Here is a 13,898-nt window from a genome sequence, read left to right as displayed (position 1 = left end):
CTCATATACCTAAATTTTCTTACTAAAAATAAACTTGTTCTATTAATTTTCATACTAAAAATAAACTCATTATATTAATTCAACTAGTTCAAATCTCATATATATACCTAATTAATATCTAGCTAATTCATCTAAAATTGACATTAATATTTAACATCTTTTCCATATAATTCATCTAACATTAACATTCTAACATTCTTATCTACGTAATTTGTCTAACATTAATCTAAACAACAGAAAACAGAAAATAAGTAAAAAGAATATGTGTGTGTGTATGTGTGTGTGTACGAGCGGGGGGCGGCGGCGTACGGGCGGCGGCACGAGACGGCGATGCGACGGGGACGGCGCGACGACGAGCGGCGGGCCGGGGCGACGGCGCGATCGAGACGACGACGTAGTACGGGGCGGCGGCGACGGGCGGCGGGGGCGACGGCGGTGACGGCGACGATGGGCGGCGGGGGCGACGGCGGTGACGGCAACGACGGGCGGCGAGGGTGGCGGGGCCTGCGAGGGCGGCGCGCGATGGATGACGGCGCGGCGGCGGCGGCGGCGGCGATGTCGCGCGAAGTAGTTGGAGAAGAAGTGGTGGTCGATGAAACTGAACTTTTCGTAAGTGCCATATATATAGGAGGGGCCATTACTACCGGTTGGAGCTACCAACCGGTACTAAAGACCAATTTTCGCCAGGCCAAGGGGCGGGAAACTGCCCCTTTAGTACCGGTTCGTGGCTCCAACCGGTACTAAAGGCCCCCCCTTTAGTATCGGTTGGAGCCACGACCCGGTACTAAAGGGGTGCGCTGGCGCAGGAGCGGTGCGGGCAAGTTTAGTCCCACCTCGCTAGCCAAGGGGCGTCCGCACCAGTTTAAAAGCCCCGGCGGGGCTACTTTCTCGAACTCCTCTCTATAGCAGGCTTTTGGGCCTAACTTTGGCGCGCTGCCCTGTGAGCCTGCTGGCCCTTCTGGGCCTGTATTTGCAAACCCTAGGTCTGGCAGGCCCACTGGACAGCGCCCCAACAATTTTTTATATAATTTTCTTCTATTTATTTCTGAGTAGTTTTTTTGCTGTATTTAGTTTCTTTGTGAAGAAAAAAATTATATAGTTTTTTTTCTTTTCTGCATTATTTATTTTCTGCTATTTATTTTTGAGTAATTTTTTTATATAGTTTTTGTCTTTTCTGTTTTATTTATTTCCTGTTTTGTCTTTTGAACATCCTATGTGGGTGAAATGATGATACCATGCCAAGTTTCGACATTTTCAGAGTTCATTTTGTAGTGATTTTTAATTTCACGGTCATTTAGCTCTCTAAACAAATCGGTAAATGACTGAAAAATAGCAAATGATGTCAGAAAGAGTTGAAAATTGATGACGTCGCTTTGAATGGTGCGTACGGAACGCAAAAAAAGTCTGGAGTTGTAATGAGTTTAAAAAAATGAAGTGCCAGTGTAACAGATGAGTTCTCGTCCGAAACCCTGATACTCCGAAAGAGATTGTCCAGTTTGTACACGAAGTACGTCCAGTTTTTGCCGTAACCCTCTCTACTCTTTTGCATATGCTATGTGGGTGAAATGATGATACCATGCCAAGTTTTGACAATTTCAGAGTTCATTTTTTTAGTGATTTTCAATTTTACGGTCATTTAGCTCTCTAAACAAATCGGTAAATGACTAAAAAATAGCAAATGATGTCAGAAAGTTTTGAAAATTGATGACGTTGCTTTGAATGGTGTGTACGGAACGCAAAAAAGTCTGGAGTTGTAATAAGTTTAAAAAAATGAAGTGCCCATGTAACAGATGAGTTCTCGTCAGAAACCCTGATACTTCGAAAGAGATTGTCCAGTTTGTACACGAAGTGCGTCCAGTTTTTGCCGTAACCCACTCTACTCTTTTGCACATGCTATGTGGGTGAAATGATGATACCATGCCAAGTTTCGACATTTTCAGAGTTCATTTTGTAGTGATTTTCAATTTCACGGTCATTTAGCTCTCTAAACAAATCGGTAAATGACTAAAAATAGCAAATGATGTCAGAAAGTTTTGAAAATTGATGACGCCGCTTTGAATGGTCTGTACGGAACGCAAAAATGTCTGGAGTTGTAATAAGTTTAAAAAAATGAAGTGCTCATGTAACAGATGAGTTTTTATCAGAAACCCTGATACTTCGAAAGAGATTGTCCAGTTTGTACACGAAGTGCGTCCAGTTTTTGTCGTAACCCTCTCTACTCTTTTGCACATGCTATGTGGGTGAAATGATGATACCATGCCAAGTTTCGACATTTTCAGAGTTCATTTTGTAGTGATTTTCAATTTCACGGTCATTTAGCTCTCTAAACAAATCGGTAAATGACTGAAAAATAGCAAATGATGTCAGAAAGTGTTGAAAATTGATGACGTCGCTTTGAATGGTGCGTACGGAACGCAAAAAAAGTCTGGAGTTGTAATAAGTTTAAAAAATGAAGTGCCAGTGTAACAGATGAGTTCTCGTCCGAAACCCTGATACTCCGGAAGAGATTGTCCAGTTTGTACACGAAGTGCGTCTAGTTTTTGCCGTAACCCTCTCTACTCTTTTGCACATGCTATGTGTGTGAAATGATGATACCATGCCAAGTTTCGACATTTTCAGAGTTCATTTTGTAGTGATTTTCAATTTCACGGTCATTTAGCTCTCTAAACAAATCGGTAAATGACTGAAAAATAGCAAATGATGTCAGAAAATGTTAAAAATTGATGACGTCGCTTTGAATGGTGCGTACGGAACGCAAAAAAAGTCTGGAGTTGTAATAAGTATAAAAATAAAGTGCCAGTGTAACAGATGAGTTCTCGTCCGAAACGCTGATACTCCGAAAGAGATTGTCCAGTTTGTACACGAAGTGTGTCCAGTTTTTGCCCTAACCCTCTCTACTCTTTTGCACATACTATGTGGGTGAAATGATGATACCATGCCAAGTTTCGACATTTTCAGAGTTCATTTTGTAGTGATTTTCAATTTTACGGTCATTTAGCTCTCTAAAGAAATCGGTAAATGACTAAAAAATAGCAAATGATGTCAGAAAATGTTAAAAATTGATGACGTCGCTTTGAATGGTGCGTACGGAACGCAAAAAAAGTCTGGAGTTGTAATAAGTTTAAAAAAATAAAGTGCCAGTGTAACAGATGAGTTCTCGTCCGAAACGCTGATACTCCGAAAGAGATTGTCCAGTTTGTACACGAAGTGCATCCAGTTTTTGCCGTAACCCTCTCTACTCTTTTGCACATGCTATGTGGGTGAAATGATGATACCATGCCAAGTTTTGACATTTTCAGAGTTCATTTTGTAGTGATTTTCAATTTCACGGTCATTTAGCTCTCTAAACAAATCGGTAAATGACTGAAAAATAGCAAATGATGTCAGAAAGTGTTGAAAATTGATGACGTCGCTTTGAATGGTGCGTACGGAACGCAAAAAAAGTCTGGAGTTGTAATAAGTTTAAAAAAATGAAGTGCCAGCGTAACAGATGAGTTCTCGTCCGAAACCCTGATACTCCGAAAGAGATTGTCCAGTTTGTACACGAAGTGCATCCAGTTTTTGCCGTAACCCTCTCTACTCTTTTGCACATGCTATGTGGGTGAAATGATGATACCATGCCAAGTTTCGACATTTTCAGAGTTCATTTTGTAGTGATTTTCAATTTCACGGTCATTTAGCTCTCTAAACAAATTGGTAAATGACTAAAAAATAGCAAATGATGTCAGAAAGTTTTGAAAATTGATGACGTCGCTTTGAATGGTGTGTACGGAACGCAAAAAAGTCTGGAGTTGTAATAAGTTTAAAAAAATGAAGATCCCATGTAATAGATGAGTTCTCGTCAGAAACCCTGATACTTCGAAAGAGATTGTCCAGTTTGTACATGAAGTGCGTCCAGTTTTTGCCGTAACACAAGAAGTCCGGAGTTGTAATAAGTTATTAAAGATAAAAAGACGCACAATGCTCGTTAATTAGCTTCAAGCCTTTCGGAATAGTGCAAACTGCACTGCACATAGCTCCGTGCAGTCTACACTATTCCTCAAGGCTTAAAGCTAAGCAACGTGCAGATGAGCATTGCACCTCTCCTTCATCGTCTCTGCACTCAGGGCTTATAAACCGCTCCTAGTGCCTCTCTCTTCGCGAGGTGGGACTAAAAAATAGCTTACTAAGAAACTATAGTACCGGTTCATGGCACGAACCGGTACTAAAGGTGCCCGTGGGGCCCCAGCCTGACCACAGCCTGACGCAACCTCATTAGTACCGGTCCGTGACACGAACCGGTACTAATGATCTCCGCCCGCCTAGCCGTTGGAACCGGCACTAATGGACACATTAGTGCCGACTCAAATCAAACCGGCACTAATGTGCTTCACATTTGACCCTTTTTCTACTAGTGATGGTTGATAATATTAATGCTTCCATTCTTCCGTGGATCAGGTCGATGGTGCCCTTTTGAGTATCTTCATAAAAGAAACAAAAGCATGATATCTAGGGAAGGAAGGCAAAACAGTGTGTCTCGTTTTTATATTTTGAAGAACATGTCTCAGCGCTTTGATTGAAAATGTCGGATGCAAACTCGCTTCATGTAGCTAACTAATTTATTTTGCCGGGTACATCATGGAAGGATGACCTATGTAGTTCTCTATCTAAGATCCACTGTGTACTCTTTTGCCCAATATGCTCTATAGAAATAGATTACATTAGTCATTATTTGGATGAATGGGTTATATCGGTGATGTAAACTCACTTCATGTATAATCAAAGTGACTTAGTGTGGACATATAAGCCCTAATGTATTGTTCATAAGGTTCTTATTTCTGTGACTCATCATTTGAACAGTAGATGAATGATGAATGATTAGTTGCGATTTAGTGTGAACCTTTATCCTTTATCCTTTTGGTATATTACAATTGAATGTTTCTTCTTCACTTTATTTCTATCTTGTATTAAGGGTATTAATGCATCTGCTAAATCTGAATTCCTACTAACTTACCATTACCTACTTTATCAAAATGTTGGGACCGGCACCCTCACGCCAAGGCCCGATCCCGATCTAGTTACTAACATAAGACGGGCATATGGGGGGCACCGGGGAGGGCGACTAGTTTGCACTACTCTTTCTACCTTGACCATCAGGCAATTGTGCTTTCGGTATCACAGAATTTAGTCCAGCACTACAAAAGAATGACTGCAGTTTGAAAACATAAATATGAAATGTCATAATCATTTTTTTTAAATAGAGGGAAAATTTCCTCATCAATTAATTAAGTAGAAAAGACTTGCCCAGTTAATGAACCAAAAAACAAGCAAAAAACATTAGAAACGAGAGCACATGCAAACTACTCCCAAAACATGAAACCCCGCTACCACAAACGCGGCTCCTGAAACACTACCAACATGCCACAACTGCAAGCTATCAGCATAAGGGACAAAACATGACATATCAACCCTAGCGAGAACCCCTCGACCCGGACACTCGAAAAATCACCATGACAACCAAACCCATGATGATCTTCAAGAGAATTAAGGTCATCCATCAAGCAGGCACACAGACGACTTTCCTATACCGCCACTTAATCAATCTTTGGATTGAATAAAGCTGACCAAACAACCTTAATCTGCATCATGTAACCAGCACAAGGAACGACCGCGCGCCCTTCACCGTAGACAAGAGGCGCGAAGACGAAGGATGACTTTGTGTGCAAGTCACCACAGTCACCATCCCACGTCTCAACTGTAATCACCAAAGAATCCCCTACCGACACCGCCACGACGCGACGCGACAGCTCGAGCACACCATCGTCCCCGACTGTGATCACCGCGCCAGATGCGTTGCTGTCGAACAACACCATCTCCTCCGGGATCTTGGTTGTGCGTGCGTGCACCGAGATCTTCCTATACAGTCCGTCGTCAACAACACAAAGATCCTTTTTCTGGTTTCCGTCTTTGGTGGAATTCTTCAGGATCTGGATCTCGACGGTGGACTCGATAGCGCCCCGGACCGCCATGTAGCACAGCTCGACGGCGCCGAGCGGCGACGAGAGGCTGTCGGAGATGTGGGTGTGCTGGTTCATGTGTCTGTTGTACTCCATCATGTCTTGGATGAACTCTATGTCATCCTCGACACGACCCGTCTTGAGCTTGAGGTTAAAGTCGAAGAAGAGGAAACCAAAAACCACGAGGCCGCGGGTTGGACCTGTCAGCAACAACGGCTCGCCCTGCGAGGTGATGAGCTGGGGGTCGTCGCGCTCGCGGTGGAAGAGGCAGATCCCCTCATCGTCGAGGGCGTCTCTCACAACGACGGAGCCGTACAGGCTGAGGGGGAAGCTGGCAACGCCGGAGCTGGTCACCTTGATGGAGAGGACGTTGGCCGATCGCTCGAGGGGTGCCCCGATGGCGTCGGTGTGGCGACCGGGCTGGAGCGGCGACTCCTCCTCCGTGTCGAAGTCGATCGGCGGGGAGAAGAACTGGTAGTCCACACGGCCTCCGTGATTCACATCGTGTCCTTCCAGTCGCGCGGAGCGGAAATTGGCGCGGATTTTGGAGGATGGTGGTGGTTGCTCAGCTTTGCCTCCGGGCTCCCACAGGAGGAGCACCTCGTCCTCGGTCTCCGCCTGCATCTTCAGCTTCGCCATTGGCACACCTGACAAGTCCGCCACCATCGATTTGAGGTCGAACGTCTCCATGTGAAAAGGGGTCACAAGGCCACCAACGGCAGCTGCCACGGCCGCCGCCGTGTCGTTCCTCAAAACAGGCGTATTTGGACCCGCCGGCAGCTGGAGGCCGGGTTGTTGATCCTCCTCGGCACCATCATCGTTCGGGGCAATCTGCCCGGCCTCCTCTCCCGCCATGATGTCCTTCACGATCTGATCGACGCTCGAGTCCACGAGCGTCCGGCGGCCGCCGTCCACCGCCGTTTTCTCCTCGAAGAGCCGGAGGCGCTCTACGTGGCCTCTCAGCTCCAGCAAGGTCTCGCTCTGTCGACAACAAAGCTCTTTGGACGGAGTGTTCCAAAGGCCAAGCTTCTCGACGATTTCCTCCAGGTAGGTCCGCCAGCCTCGGAGCTCCGCCAGCAGCTGCGCCTTGCCGTGGATGCTCTCGTCGAGGAGGAAGACATAGCCCGGGGCGACGCCACGGACGCGGTCGCAGAGGGAGTCTGTGGTACGCCTTATCCACGACATGAAGCTCCCGTCGCCGCTGGCCGTCGCCATTAATACCTTCTGTCCGCGCGGTAGTAATGGTCAAGGGCGAGTTTTCGGGGATTGCTCAGCGCGAGAACCACCTTTTATATTGATCATCAGAATCGGTCGGTACGAGTCCCAACCCAACATGAAACACGATGCCGACTCGAAGTCCTAAAGAAAAAGGAGGTCAACGTACCTCATACAGTCATACTACAACTGGGGTTAATCCTGTGTAAGTGGCCGCGTAATCCGGCCGATATGCAAACCAAATGTAAACCGCCTTGTCTACCGTTAGATGAGATAGATCCGCCTCCGCAAAAAAAGAAAAAAAGAAAAAAAAGAAATATGAGATAGATCCGAGCCCGTCTGCTCGTCTGTCTCCAACTCCTCCAGCACACGCCCGCAACAGTGTCTCAGCTCCTGCATCTAGCGCTTCACAACAGACGCTCCTCGTAACATAACTCTAGACGTGGCAGCCCGGAAGCCCGGCAGCTCCGACGAGCTGTAGCCGACGGCCGGCTCGCAACAGCAACAGGCAACACCTGCACCACCGCACGCTGTCTCCCCGGTTTCGCTGCAAAGTTATCATCCCTGGAGCTAGCTTGCACGCACAGGCTTGAAGGCTTGAAGCAGTGTGTTGTTCTTCATGGTAGCACAGGCGTGCAGGTGCAGCTTCGGCGGCGCCTCATAGCGAAAGCTTCATAATACGGCGACGACCATCACAAACATCAGGCCCACAGCTTTGAACGTCCATTGTCATGAGTTATCATCCCTTGGACGGCCACGAGGAAGGTTATTTGGCGGCAACTTTGGCATTGATTTCCGCGGGAACCGAGACGATGAGAACGACGAAGGTTCTTGGCGTCGCCCAGTCGCTGACTCGGCGGGTCCACGCGGTACGATTTTGTTTTCGCGTCAAATTCATTTCCCTAGGCGCCCCCCAACGCACTGGGTTCGGCCTGGGTCCGCTGGTGCCAACTTCGGCCATAACCGGCGAAATTTAGGCTCCGAGGGCGCAACTAGGCCGAGCATAATACACTTATGCTCTTAGATACATCAACCTGAATTGCTTAGTTCTAACTTTGATAAGGAGTAGCTGCAAACGAGCATAATACACTTCATTATAACCATCAAATAGCCAAATAGGATGGTTGTCGAACCATAGGCGAATAGCAAACTGCATTAAAACAAAGGAACATGACCGCATGAAGCTTGCACACAAGGCAAAATAGTTCAATAATTTCCGAAATTGATGGTATTGCCTGAGATATGATGCTTGCACACAAGAGAAGTTCATGCTTGTGATTGCAAAATCGGTGTATATGTAAAGATCTTGTCCTGGTTTCATGAATTGGCTCAGATTTTTGGAAAGTCTCACTTGGGCAGGACAACCATGGTCTTGATTATATGTATGTTGACTTTCCCACTTTTCTTTTGAGCAGGCTATTTCAATTTTAGGTGAGCTGGCGGGGATCACAAGCATCGGTGTTGCATTCCTGAATCTCACACACACAGGTAAGTATATTCTCCCTCACATAAAGTCCTTTTAATGCATGTATAGAGTTTTGCTCACTTTCTTTCTGTTGGAAATATTAGCACTTTTCCGATTAGACTTATCCACGAGTAAACAGTAAGCATGGCATAAAAGGTATGCATCTCATAGCTATACCTAAGCATACTAGCACGTACAGAAATAGAATCGAACCATCTATGAGCAGCACATATACGGCTAGCATAAGTACGAGTAAATGAGGGATGAACATATCATACCCTCCGGTTGGCTAGGCCAACACGGCGGCGGCAGCAGCAGCCTCGGCGTCGTCTGTGGCCTTCTTCTTAGCGGCGGCGTCGTCGGCCATGGTGTCGATGCAGGGGAAGTAGTGGAAGCAGAGGCGGACAGAGTTGGGAATGGATCGGGAGCAGTCGCGTCGAGACACTCCCCAAAAACCTTATTGCTGTTCTCCCGGGCAGGATCTCGAACGACAGGGTTCCGGAGGCACCTGCTCTCCCGACCGGCCGTGCACGCGGTCGTCGGGATGGGGTCGCCGGAGACAGCACAGAGTGAGGAACAGTAGATGACGGCTAGGTCACGCGAGAGGGAGTGAGTGAACCGAACTAGGTCACTCCACTGGGCAGAGCTTTCTTATATAGGTCGTCGGGCAGGAAGTCGTGGGCCTGGGCGGAGGCCCACGACCGACTCCCGGCAAGGGAGTCGTCGTTCCCGGGAAGGGTGGCACACCCGCGAACAGAGTCGACGAGTCCTGGCAACGCAAGTCAGCCCACAGTCCAACGTCTTGGACAGTGGCCCACCTGTTAGCGACTCGTTAATTAAGCTTCGGCTCGGCTCATTCCCGCAACCCGCGGCGCGCGCGCGTCGTGACGAGGCGAGGCGAGGCGAGGCGAGGCGTGGCGAGGCGGGCGGCGGAGGAGGAGGAGCGCGCGTGTACCACTCCTCTTCCCAAGCTCCCAATGGCAAGTGGTAGAGCAGCCCTTATAAAGGGGTCTCAACTCTCCTCAACTAGCAAGGTGGGACTAAACTTCCCACCACCTGCCATCTCATACATGGGCCTCAAGATTAACCAGGAATCATTGTTCATATGGGCCTAAAGCCCATCTATGATTCAACAATCCCCCACCAGATCTCGAGGCACATAAGTTTGTCAACTATTCCAAACAATGTTTGATATATCAGAAATTTCAGTGGAGACTGTTAAGTTGAACTTCCACCTAGAGCAACAGGATTAGACTTCTTCACAACTGAACAATGGACTATGCCTTGAATTGTCAGTTTGGCGTGCAGAAGTTTCACCTATTGTCAGCTGATACGTGGCTGCCGAAGGCTAAACCCCACGGGTGGAGCTTATTAGTCATACTCCGTACCTTCTCATGAGCTTACTAGAGATTACCCAATCTCATAGACTGTGACCAGCAGTCGGGCTCACATAGGTGTTTTCCTCCAAAGAATGCTCTGTAGGTTAGCATCTTGCTTACACAAGCTTTGGAACCACATTAAGACAAAAGTCAGCCTGCCTTACAGAATTGAGAGTATTACTGCATCTCCAACGGAGTGGGTTTATTAAGGATACTCTCCTCAGTTGACCGCTGGATTGTTTTCCCAGGTCCTAATTCACGGGATCTCCGATCACATAGGTTGGGTTACCCCCATGGCAACTTACGTGGGTCTCATACCCATCCCCCTCGATGCATTCTCTATCACTATCCGTGATAGCCCTTTCGTAAAAGGGTCTGCCAGATTCTTAGCCGTCTGGATATAATCCAACGCTATCACTCCGGAGTTTCTTGATTTTCTGACAGATTTCAATCTTCTTCTTATGTGCTTTGTGGATTTCATGTTGTCCTTTGAACTCTTAGCCTTGGCAATCACCGTTTGATTGTCACAGTTCATAAGGACAGCTGGCACTGGTTTATCAACCACCGGCAAGTCCATCAAAAGCTCTCGGAGCCATTCTGCTTCGAGCATGATGTGTCTAATGCTGTGAGTTCTGCTTCCATGGTTGATCTGGTTAAAATCGTCTGCTTGCAAGACTTCTAGGAAACAACACCACCACCAAGTGCGAAGACATGTCCACTTGTGGCTTTCATCTCATCAGCATCAGATATCCAATTCGAATCACTATATCCCTCAAGTACCGTCGGGTACCCAGTATAGTGAATTCCATAGTTCGCAGTATCTTGCAAGTAACGCATCACTCGCTCAACAGCATGCCAATGCACATCTCCCGGATTGGAAACAAACCGGCTCAGTTTGCACACAGCAAATGAGATGTCAGGACGAGTAGCACATGCTAGGTACATCAGTGAACCAACCACTTGAGAATATCTCAATTGATATATAGCCGTGCCTTCGAACTTTCGAATCCGCACGCTAGGATCATATGGTGTTGCAGAAGGTTTGCAGTCCGAATATCCAAAACGGCTCAAAATCTTCTCAACTAGTGGGATTGCAAAAGTGTAATTCCACCCTCAGAATTTCTCAGTAGCTTGATGTTCAAGATAACATCAGCCACGCCCAGGTCTTTCATCTCAAAGTTATGAGATAGAAAAGCCTTGACCTCCTCAATGACTTTGAGGTGGGTCCCAAATATCAGTATGTCATCGACATACAAACACAGTATAACTCCTTCGCCCCCACCATAGCGATAGTATACACATCTGTCAGCTTCGTTCACAACAAAGCCAGCAGATGTCAGAGTAGTGTTGAACTTCTGATGTCATTGCTTAGGCGCTTGTTTCAGGCCATACAAATATTTCACTAGCTTGCACACCTTTCTTTCCTGACCATTTACTACAAATCCATCCGGCTGTTGCATGTAAATTTCCTCGTCTAGCTCTCCGTTAAGGAAAGTCGTCTTAACGTCCATCTGATGAACGAGAAGACCATGCAAGGCAGCCAAAGCGAGTAACACTCGAATGGTTGTCAGCCTAGCCACAGGTGAGTAAGTGTCGAAGAAATCATCTTCTTCCTTTTGGGTATAACCCTTGGCCACAAGCCTAGCCTTGTACTTCTCAACAGTACCATCGGGCCTAAGCTTCTTCTTGAACACCCACTTACATCCCAATGGTTGACAACCATAAGGACGATCAGTGATTTCCATGTCCCGTTAGCCAAGATGGAATCCATCTCGCTACGGACTGCATCCTTCCAGTAGTCAGCATCCGGAGATGCATAAGCTTCTGAAATGGAACTGGGAGTATCATCATCCACGAGGTACACGAGGAAATCATCACCAAAAGACTTTGCAGTCCTTTGTCTCTTGCTCCTAACAGGAGCTTCTTCGTCATCCTTCGTGGAACTCTTGTTACTTTTATGTTCATAATATTCCATCAGAATGGCAGGTTCAGGAGTCGCATCAGATTCCAGTCTAGAAATGCTTTGCATATCTCTCATGGGGGAAATATCCTCAAAGAATGTAGCATTCCTAGACACTATAATTGTACCGACCTTCTGGTCAGGTACCTCAGATTTCACCACCAGAAATCTATAGCCAACGCTATGCTTGGCATAGCCAAGAAAAACACAGTCCACGGTATTTGGTCCTAACTTGCGCTTTTTGATTATCGGCACGTTGACTTTCGCCAAACAGCCCCAAGTGCGCAAGTAAGAGAGTGTAGTTCTTTTCTTTTCCCATTGCTCATAGGGAGTAGTCTCATTATCCTTTGTGGGGACTTTACACAGGACATGACATGATGTCAATACAGCCTCCCCCCACCATGCCTTGGATAAACCCGATGTATCTAACATGGCGTTAACCAAATCAGTTAGAGTACGGTTTTTCCGTTCGGCAACCCCGTTTGACTGCGGTGAGTAGGGAGGCGTCCTCTCATGAATAATACCATGTTCCGCACAGAATAAATCAAACTCATTAGAAAAGTACTCTCCACCACGATCAGATCGGACTCGTTTTATTTTCTTCTGAAGTTGGTTCTCAACTTCAGCCTTATAGACTTTAAAGTAGTGTAGAGCCTCATCCTTAGTATTTAACAAATACACATAGCAGAATCTAGTGGAATCATCAATCATCCACCTTTATTCAACACACCATTCATCTCACAAAGATCTGAATGTATGAGCTCTAATGGTGCCAGGTGTCTCTCCTTCGCAAGCTTGTGAGGCTTACGAGGTTGCTTTGCTTGCACACACGCATGGCACTTAGAGCCTTTGGCTAAAGTGAAACTCGAGATTAAGTCCATCTTAGCTAGCCGCGTCATACAACCAAAATTTATGTGACAAAGACGTGCATGCCAAACCTCAGATTCGTTCACATTAGAATGAATTTGGTTCACGACTTTATTACAGAAATCCTCCAGGGAAAGGCGGAACAAACCACCAAAATCATATCCTTTTCCAACAAACAGTCCATACCGAGATACGACTACTTTGTTAGACTCAAATACTAACTTAAACCCTTCTTTACATAGAAGGGAGCCACTAATGAGATTCTTCTTTATGGCGGTGACATGTTGCACGTTCTTCAGTTGCACGATCTTTCCCGAAGTAAACTTCTAATCTACCGTGCCAACACCAACAGAAGCATGCGAGCCATTCCCCATCAGGACGGAACAATCTCGTGTGACCTGATAAGAAGAAAACAAAGACACATCAGCACACACATGAATATTGGCCCCAGTGTCAACCCACCAATCGGTGGACTGACAAACTGAAAGTATGGTAAACAGATTACCATACTCAGATGCCGCATCATTGTTGCTCAGAGTGACATTCACAGACTTGGAGTCCTGTGCTGGCTTCTTGTACTTGTTTGGGCACTTGTTTGCCCAATGTTCATCTGAACCACAAGTAAAGCAGCCATCTTTCTTTTTGTCTTTCTTCTTACCCTTCTTCTTAAAGGTAGTATTCTGCCGGACAGAGTTCTTTCCCTTGAACTTGTGGAAGTTCTTCTGCACCACATTGGCGCTAGAAGAACCCTCTGCCCCTTTCACGTGTGAGTCCTTTGCTCTTGAGTTCTGCTCAACACTGAGATGACCGATGACATCCTCAACAAAGAATTCACATCTCAAGTGCTTGAGAGAAGTAGCAAAGTTCCTCCAACTAGGAGGGAGTTTTGCAATAATGCAACCCACGACAAACTTGTCCGGTAACTCACACTTAGCAATGCACTGTATCTCATGAGCCTGGTCCAATACAGAATGGTTATCGACCATCCTGTAATCATGAAACTGCTCCATGGCATA

This window comes from Aegilops tauschii, chromosome 6 (genome assembly GCF_002575655.3).
Source record: "Aegilops tauschii subsp. strangulata cultivar AL8/78 chromosome 6, Aet v6.0, whole genome shotgun sequence".
Classification (NCBI taxonomy): Eukaryota; Viridiplantae; Streptophyta; class Magnoliopsida; order Poales; family Poaceae; genus Aegilops; species Aegilops tauschii.
The sequence above is the reverse complement of the archived record's forward strand: the minus strand, read 5'-3'. Positions refer to the sequence as shown.